The 6,108-nt window shown below is 43.2% G+C and overlaps 1 non-coding gene and 1 pseudogene across 1 annotated transcript; one reads left to right on the forward strand and one right to left on the reverse strand.

The window, feature by feature from the left end:
- Positions 1-378: 378 nt before the first annotated feature.
- On the forward strand, positions 379-6,108 carry LOC146888358 (uncharacterized; annotated as a pseudogene).
- Positions 979-1,085, reverse strand: LOC114174768 (small nucleolar RNA R71). The gene has a single exon (XR_003602730.1). It is a non-coding gene; the product is annotated as a small nucleolar RNA R71 (small nucleolar RNA).

The raw sequence follows: 6,108 nt of genomic DNA on the forward strand, positions 1-6,108 counted from the left end.
AAATTTGGACTGATTTTTAGTGAAACTTCAGAAGACCATAACTTTTGCTTTGGTTATCAGAATCACTATTATTTTATCAGAATTTGATTTCCTACCTTGTCGTAACCAGCTTCGCCGGTTTGCAAACTCAGATTCTCCAGAAAATGCCATTTTCTACATTTCAGCAATGTTTTTTGTGATTTTTCTTCATTTTTTTTACTTTTGAAAAATTGAAAAAAATACTTGTGCTTTGAGTTTTGATCTGATTTTTTTGTGCTTCTGTTTGACCACTCAAAGGAATATCCTACCAATTTTCAAGTCATTTGAAGGTCGTTTGAGTATACTTGTAGTTATACCCTTTGTTATGCCAATATCACTACAATTAGTGCTTTTTGGTGCATGACTAGGGGAAACCCAAGTGAATTACAACCATTTGACCCTGAGATTGATAGAACATTCCACAGAGGAAGTAGGCATCTTAGGAATCCATCTTTGCATGCTGAATATTCAGTGACTTTTCCTGATTCTTCTGACTCTTATCACATTCCTGACACTCTTCATTCTTTACATTCTGAGCATACTGTTTATTTTGAGCATTTTCATTTTCATACTGATAACATGGCTCAACCTCCTCCACCTCATGAGAGAACCATGAGTGAGCTCACTGCACCAGAGTTCACTTATGATAGTTTATGCATACAATACCCTGAGGAGGAGGTTCCATATGTGCTGAAAACTAGTTTAATACACTTATTGCCAAAGTTCCATGGTCTTGCAGGTGAGGACCCGTGCAAACACTTGAAGCAGTTTCATGTCGTCTGTTCCACCATGAAGTCTGCAGATGTACAAGAGGACCATGTATACTTGAAGGCGTTCCCTCATTCTTTGGAGGGTAATGCGAAAGACTGGTTGTACTACCTAGCACCCAAGTCCATCACAAGCTGGGATGACCTGAAGAGATTGTTCCTTGCCAAGTTTTTTCCTGCTTCAAGGACAACAGCCATAAGGAAGGAGATTTCTGGCATCAAGCAGCAATCTGGGGAGACCCTTTATGAGTACTGGGAGAGGTTCAAGAATCTCTGTTCAAGCTGTCCACACCATCAGATTTCTGAACATCTCCTTCTGCAGTATTTTTATGAAGGCTTGCACCACATGGATCGAAATATGATTGATGCCGCAAGTGGTGGTGCCCTTGGTAACATAACCCCAGCTGCAGCCAGACAACTAATAGAGAACATGGCTTCAAATTCTCAACAATTTGGCACAAGGAGTGATGCCATAGTTGTTAGAGGTGTTCATGATGTAGGAGCAGCCGAGTACACGAAGAAGTTGGAGAGTAAGATTGATGCTCTTACCACACTGGTCAACCAACTTGCTTCCAATCAGAGAGCTCCAGCTGCAAGAGTTTGTGGCCTTTGTACATCTGTTGATCATTTTACAGACTCTTGCCCAGCATTGCAACAACAAGCTGCTTCTCCTTCTTCTTCTACACTAGTGGACACACCTCAGGCTTATGCAGCAAATATTTTCAACAACAATAGGCCCCAACAACAACAACAAAACCACCATGATTTGTCAACCAACAGATATAATCCAGGATGGAGGAATCACCCTAATTTGAGATGGGGAAACCAGGGTAACCAGCAGCCCCAATAATTTCAAAATGTGCAACCACCTCCACAACAAAGAGTTGCACCTGCACCACAAGCTGCTCCTGTTCCACCTGTACCCACACCAGCTCCTGTTGCAGCACCTGCACCTTCTTCTACTTCATTGGAGGAGTTAGTCAGGATGATGACCCTTCAAAATATGCAATTCCAGCAAGAGACTAGGGCCTCAATCCAGAGTTTGACAAATCAAATGGGGCAGATGGCCACTCAGCTAAACCAGGCACAAGCTCAGAATTCTGACAAGCTTCCATCACAGACGGTGGAAAATCCTAGGAATATGAGTGCCATTACTCTGAGATCTGGGAAGAACATTGAAGTTCCCACTTCCGAGCCTACACCTCCAAAGGAACCCGACCCTGCCACACTTTAGAGAAAGCGTGATGCTCATGCAGCTGGTCCTTCCACATCTGGTGCGACTTCTACACCTTCCACCTCTACTGCTGCACCTTCCATACCTCTTCCTTTCCCTCCAAGAGCCATTCCAAGCAAAAAGATGGAAGAGGTTGACAGGGAGATCTTAGAAACTTTCAGGAAGGTGGAGGTGAACATACCTCTGTTGGATGCCATTAAACAGATTCCCAGATATGCAAAGTTCTTGAAGGAGCTATGCACGCACAAGAGGAGGCTAAAGGGAAACGAAAAGATCAGCATGGGCAGAAATGTGTCAGCATTGATAGGTAAATCTGTTCCTCAGATTCCTGAGAAGTGCAAGGACCCAGGTACATTTTGTGTACCTTGCATCATAGGTAACAATAAATTTGAAAATGCAATGCTTGATCTTGGTGCTTCAATAAATGTAATGCCTTTGTTTATTTTTAAATCTCTTTCTCTTAGACCCCTGCAACCTACGGGTGTGGTGATTCAGTTGACAAATAGAAGTGTTGCCCACCCCGCAGGTTTGGTTGATGATGTTTTGGTTCGTGTTGGTGAATTGATTTTCCCTGCTGATTTTTACATTCTTGATATGGAAGAGGGATTTTCACATGGTTCTGCACCAATCATTTTAGGCAGACCATTTTTGAAAACTGCACGAACCAAAATTGATGTCCATGCAGGTACTTTGTCCATGGAGTTTGATGATATTGTTGTGCGATTCAACATTCTGGATGCCATGAAACATCCTTCTGAGGATCATTCTGTTTTTCACGTGGATATTATTGATGATGCTGTTGATGGATTGATTTCTGATTTCCACTCTTTGCATACATTAAAACATTCATCCGTGTCTGAGTTATCTGAATTTGCATGCATTGATGTTCTTGATTCTAATTCTGATTCTGATTCTAATGATGCTGAATATGATGTGGATAATGTTGAATGTACAGAGTTTGACTCTCTGGATGTTGTACCTATTCACTTTGATGTTATACAATCAGGTTGCACTAACCATGTTGCAGGAAGTACATATGCATCTGATTGTTATGCTCAGGTACAGGCTGTGGAACCTATTTCTCCCTCCCCTCTGGTTCCTGATATTCAGCCAGCATCCAGCACTCTAGAGTTGAAACCACTGCCAGACAACCTCAAGTATGTCTACTAGAGGAGGAGGACAAACTGCCTGTCATCATTTCCACCTCCCTCACTGCTGAACAAGAGCAGAGGTTGTTGCAAGTTCTTAAGAAGCATAAGAAGGCAATTGGATGGACACTGGCTGACATCCCTGGTATTAGCCCATCAACATGCATGCACATGATATTGTTGGAAGATGGAGCAAAGCCAGTGAGACAGCCACAGAGGCGACTCAACCCTGTCATCTCGGATGTTGTAAAGAAGGAGGTGACCAAGCTTCTACAAGCTGGGATCATCTACCCCATTTCTGACAGTCAGTGGGTTAGCCCCATCCATGTTGTTCCAAAGAAGACTGGCCTCACTGTAGTCAAGAATGAAAAAGAGGAGCTGATTCCAACAAGAGTGCAAAACAGTTGGAGGGTTTGCATTGACTACAGAAGGCTAAATCAAGAAACTAGAAAAGACCACTTCCCCCTGCCTTTTATTGATCAGATGCTTGAGCGCTTGGCAGGTAAGTCCCACTATTGCTTTCTTGATGGGTTTTCTGGTTATTTTCAAATTCACATTGCACCCAAGGACCAAGAAAAAACCACATTCACCTGCCCCTTTGGCACTTTTGCCTATAGGGGATGCCGTTTGGCCTATGCAATGCCCCTGGCACATTCCAGCGGTGCATGCTTAGCATTTTTAGTGATTTTCTTGAAAAATGCATAGAGGTGTTTATGAACGACTTTACTGTATATGGGTCCTCATTTGATGCATGTTTGGATAGTTTGGACAGAGTTTTAAACAGGTGCATCCAATCTAACCTTGTTCTCAATTTTGAGAAATGTCATTTCATGGTAGAACAAGGCATAGTATTGGGGCACATAATTTCAAAAAAGGGCATTGAAGTTAACCCTGCCAAGATCTCAATTATTTCACAATTGCATTACCCCTCTTCTGTGCGAGAGGTTTGTTCTTTTCTTGGCCATGCACGGTTTTACAGGCGCTTCATTCAAGACTTCAGTAAGAAGGCCCTCCCACTATCCAACCTACTGCAAAAGGATGTTGACTTCATCTTTGATGAAGGATGCAAAGAGGCTTTTGATTGCCTCAAGAAGGCCCTGACCACAACTCCAATCATTCAGGCGCCCGACTGGACAACCCCATTTGAGCTTATGTGTGATGCATCCAACTATGCATTAGGGGTTGTTCTAGCTCAAAGGATTGATAAGCAGCCGAGGGCAATCTACTACGCCTCCAGGACATTAGATGCTGCCCAATCAAATTACACCACAACAGAAAAAGAGCTCCTTGCGGTAGTTTTTGCACTTGAAAAGTTTCGATCTTATCTGCTTGGTTCTCCTGTTGTTGTGTTTACTGACCATGCAGCTCTTAAGTACCTGTTGAAGAAGGCAGAATCAAAACCTCGGCTGATAAGATGGATGCTCTGGCTCCAAGAATTTGATTTGGAGATCCGTGATAGGAGCGGAGCACAAAACTTGGTTGTAGACCACTTAAGCAGGATTGAAAGGTCTACTGATGATGCTTCACCGATCTGGGATGACTTTCCCGATGAAAGTTTGTTGACACTCTCAACTTCTTCCTCACCTTGGTTTGCTAACATTGTTAATTATCTTGCTGCTTCTGTTTTTCCTCCCCTAGCATCCAGAGCTCAATGTGATAAACTCAAGAGCGATGCTAGGTATTACATTTGGGATGACCCCTATCTGTGGAAAATGTGCAGTGATCACGTTACCAGGAGATGCATTCCGGACCATGAGATTGACTCGGTCCTCAAATTTTGTCATTCATCTGCACCTGGTGGTCACCTTGGCACACAAAGGACAGCTCGTAAGGTGCTAGATTGCGGATTTTATTGGCCCACCATCTTCAAAGATGCGTGAAGGATTTGTAGCACATGTAAGGAATGCCAACGAGCAGGAGGAGCCATTTCTTGGAGACAATAGATGCCTCAACAACCCATGCTATTTTGTGAGGTGTTTGACGTCTGGGGTATAGATTTCATGGGCCCTTTTCCTGTCTCTTTTGGTTTCACTTACATCTTGCTTGCTGTTGATTATGTTTCAAAATGGGTGGAAGCCAAAGCCACTAGAACTAATGATGCTCGAGTTGTTGTGATTTTGTTAGGTCTCACATATTTTGCAGGTTTGGAGTTCCTCGAGCTATTGTTAGTGACCAAGGCACCCATTTTTGCAACAGATCCTTGGGGGTTTTGCTTCAAAAGTACGGGGTTGTGCATAAACTTTCTACACCATATCACCCCCAAACTAATGGGCAAGCTGAGATCTCAAACAGAGAAATCAAGAGGATCTTGGAGAAGATTGTGCAGCCCAATAGGAAGGATTGAAGTAATACACTTGAGGACGCTCTATGGGCTCACAGGACTACTTACAAGGCACCTATAGGGATGTCTCCTTATCGGGTTGTCTTTGGTAAGCCATGCCACCTTCCAGTGGAGATAGAGCATCGAGCCTACTGGACTGTCAAGTCATGCAACTTCTCTCTTGATCAAGCTGGGGAGGAAAGGAAGCTGCAGTTGAACAAATTGGATGAGATCCGTTTGGAGGCATATCAGAACTCTATGTTCTACAAGGAGAAGACTAAGAGATTCCATGATAGCTCCATTGCTAGAAAGGAGTTTGTTGTTGGTCAGCAAGTTTTACTGTATAACTCCAGACTTGGACTCATGGGGGGTAAGTTGAGATCAAAGTGGATTGGTCCTTTTGTTGTCACTAATGTTTATCCTTATGGTGCAGTTGAAATCAAAAGCCAATCCACAGATAAGAGCTTCAAAGTGAATGGGCATCGTCTTAAGCCATTCCTCAGCAATCCTGCCTTGGTGGATACTGTTGTGGAGGAAACTTCCCTGCTTGACCCCACTACTGTTTCACCATGATTCAGGGAGTTTTCTTTCCCTTTCTTCTATACTTTTATTGCACTTGTC

This window comes from Vigna unguiculata, chromosome 2, assembly GCF_037176805.1.
Source record: "Vigna unguiculata cultivar grain cowpea cultivar isolate G323 ecotype 2 chromosome 2, ASM3717680v1, whole genome shotgun sequence".
In the NCBI taxonomy this organism is placed as follows: Eukaryota; Viridiplantae; Streptophyta; class Magnoliopsida; order Fabales; family Fabaceae; genus Vigna; species Vigna unguiculata.